Raw genomic sequence first — 3,490 nt, forward strand, 5'->3', positions numbered from 1 at the left:
GCAGAGTATTGTAGATTTTAGTAATAAGGCCTTTGTCTGATGTGTCATTGCTAAAGATGTTTTCCCAGTCTGTGGACTCCCTTATTACTCTCTTGGTGAATTCTTTTGATGTATACAGATGTTTTATCTTCAGTATATCGCATTTGTCAATTTGTGCCTCCTCTGTGTTTGTATCTTTCCCTATTTCTGATAGTCTATGTATTCCCTGTGCCAACGTTCTCAAGTTGGTCCCAATTTTCTCATTGATGGCCCTAGTAGTTTGGGGTTTAACTTCAAGGTCTGTGATCCACCTTGAGTTTATTCTGCCAACAAGCCATTTCTAACTCACAACAACCCACATATTACAGGTAGAACTGCTTTGTAGGGTTTTCTTGGCTGTAATCCTTATTGAAGCAGATTTCTGATCCTTTCTTCTTCAGTGCTGCTGGGGAGAGTGGGGAGGTTTGAACCACCAACTTTTATGTTAGTAGAAGGCACAGGTGCAAACCACTTTGTGCCATTTAAGGACAGTTCTTGCAGTAATGTTTCCATCTGGACTTGATTGCAAAGTTAAAGTAAAACCTGCAGAATATGTATTTACCTGAAATGTGGTAGCATGTGTTAACATGCGACATAAAATTTATCATAAACTAATATTCAAATTGGCCTCTCAAATTGAAATTCCAATAAATTCCGAGCAAATGAAAATCTATCATCCTCAATTTGGAAACACCGAAGAGATGGGTGCTATAGCAAAATGTGGTGAAGAAATTAAATGGTGCCTAGCTATCAGATGGAATAATGTCTGGGGTCTTAAACTTTTGTTTTCAAACAAGCAGTCATCTAAGTGAGATGTCCACTAAATCCACATGGAAGAAGCACACCGACATCCTTGACCCAAGGATTGTAAATTATATAATCCAAAGCCAAAGGAGGAGACAGAATCAGAGCCTAACTTGGGAGATACTGGTTCGTGTGGATGATAGTGGAAGCCCAAGATGCATTTATGATAGCTACACAGGAAATAAGCCTCTGGTGATTTCCCTCTGTCCATAATTGAGTGTTGGGAATAAACTGGCTTCCAAACAGAGAGTATTGGAGAGATGACTATGAGACTTGAACAGTTAAAAGCTTGTTTTGGTCTATGAAACATGGAATGGTGAGCCTATAGAGACAGCAAGGAGAATAAGGGGGTACAGTGATGGAGGTTGGTGGGGGTGGGAGTAAAGGGGAGCCTATATTTAGGAGTTCAAGAAGGAAGAAAATGTTTTGAAACCGACTGTGACAATAAATGTATAATACTGTTTGAAGTGATTGAGCTATGGAATGGTATGAGATCTGTATTAGCTCCCAGTAAAATGATTTTTCTTTTCTTTTAATAAAAAGAAAATGAAAATCTCTCCCCTTCTTTCAGAAGGAAAGAGTCTGCTGTGTGGTTTGAAAGCATGCTGGTCAGTATCTGTTGAGGGAAAGTACTGGAATCATTGCACTAGGCATTTGCTGTGCTCACTGTGACTGGGGTAGCTCTGTTCTCAGCTCTCTTAGTTGTATATGTAACCGTACATAGACGTACTTACATTAAGCTAAACATGAGTTCGAACTGATATCTCCAACTTTAATTAAGTACCGTATAAATATTTCTATTCCTTTCCTCTTGTTTGTCTGAAACCTCTGAATCCAACAATAACAATCCTGGCTCCTGCCATCCACCACTCATTTACTTAACGATGTAATTCTAATATACACAGAGGTTCAAGCCAGATTCAGAAGAGGGATATCATTGTTGATGTCAGATGGATGTTGGCTCAAAGCAGAGAAGACAAGAAAGTTGTTTACTTGTGTTTTATTGACTGTACTAAGGCATTTGTCCTTCACAAGAATGGGACTTCTAGAACACTTGATCGTGCTCATGTAGAACTTGTACACGAACCAAGAGGCATTTATACAAATGGAACAAGGGAATACTGCGAGGTTGAAATCAGGAAAGATGTGCATCAGGGTTGTATCCTCTCACCATACTTATTCAACCTGTATGCTTTGCAAATCATCAGGGAAGCTGGTTTATATGAGGAAGAGTGTGGCATTAGGATTGGAAGAACACTTATTAACAAACCGAGATATACAGATGACACAATCTTGCTAGCTGAAAGTGAGGTAGAATTTTGTCTTGTATCCACATTTAATGCTCATGGAAACAACAGTCAAGATGTCAGCAGACAAGTTGCATGAGGTAAATCTGCTGCACAAGATAGAGTACTGAAAAGCAAGATCATTACTTTGAGGACTAAGCTGTACCTGACTCAAGCCATGGTATTTTCAATGACCTCATATGTACGTGAAAGTTGGACATTGAAGAATGAAGACCAAAAAAGAATCTATTCATTTGAATTACAGTGCTGGGGAAGAAAATACAAACCAATCTGTTTTGTAAGAAATATGGCCAGATTACTTTTTAGAGGCAAGGACAGCGAGGCTTCCTCTTATTTACTGCAGACATGTTGTTAGGAGAGACCAGTCCCTGAAGAAGGATATCATGTTTAGTGAAATAGACAGGCAGCAAAAATGAGGAGGATCCTCAATAAGATGGATTGAACCATGGCTGAAACAATGGGCTCACATAGAGGAACACCACACCTGTGAGGGTGGCACGAGCCGGGCAGTGTTTTGTTCTGTTGCGCACAGGGTCAGAACTGACTTGCTGACCCCTAACAGCCACAGCATGGATAATGGTTTCACAATTCCTACTGCATCTCCTATTGTCGCTAGGTGTGTTGTTGAGTTGGTGCTGATTCATGGCAACCTTATATAAAACGGAATGAAACCCTTCTTGATCCTGTATCTTGCTCACCATTGTTATGATGGGTCCCACGTTGCGGCCACTGCGTCAACTCCTTTCATTGAGAGTCCTTTTTTCACTGGCCCTCTAGTTTTCCAATAATAAAATCCTTCTCAAGGATGGCTTCTACCTGATAGCATGCCAAAAGTATATGAGATGAAGTCTTGCCATTTGGGTTCCTTGGGAATATTCTGGCTGTACTTCTTCTCAGGCAGATCTGTTCATTCTTCACTCAGCTCTTCATCCAAAGGCACCAATTCCTCTTCAGTCTTCCACCTCATTGCTCAGCCTTTGAAACCCTTGAAATGACTGAAAATGCCGTGGCGTGGGCCAGGGACATTTCAGCCTTCAAAGCGACAACTTTGTTTTTTAACACCGTAAAGAGGTTTTTTATTTCATTTTTAATTGGTGACTGGTATTTTACTGGTTGTTTTGAGGACCAGTAGAGAGAAATTGTAGACACATTGTACATAATTCTCTCTCTCTTTCTGCCTCTCTCTTTTTGTTCAGAGCCACCCTGGCTGTATTTCTGATGTTTGGGGTTGTCATCAGCTGAGGCTGTCCTCAGATACTGACTTATCTCAGTCCCCACTGCCAAGAGACGACAAGAGCTCTGCTCCAGATCTTTGGCCTCCTCTGGATCTCCAGCCAGCAGCCACATTCTCATCAGGTTGG

The sequence above is a fragment of the Echinops telfairi genome, unplaced genomic scaffold (assembly GCF_000313985.2).
Source record: "Echinops telfairi isolate 266 unplaced genomic scaffold, ASM31398v2 ScPeMD7_21;HRSCAF=78, whole genome shotgun sequence".
Lineage (NCBI taxonomy): Eukaryota > Metazoa > Chordata > Mammalia > Afrosoricida > Tenrecidae > Echinops > Echinops telfairi.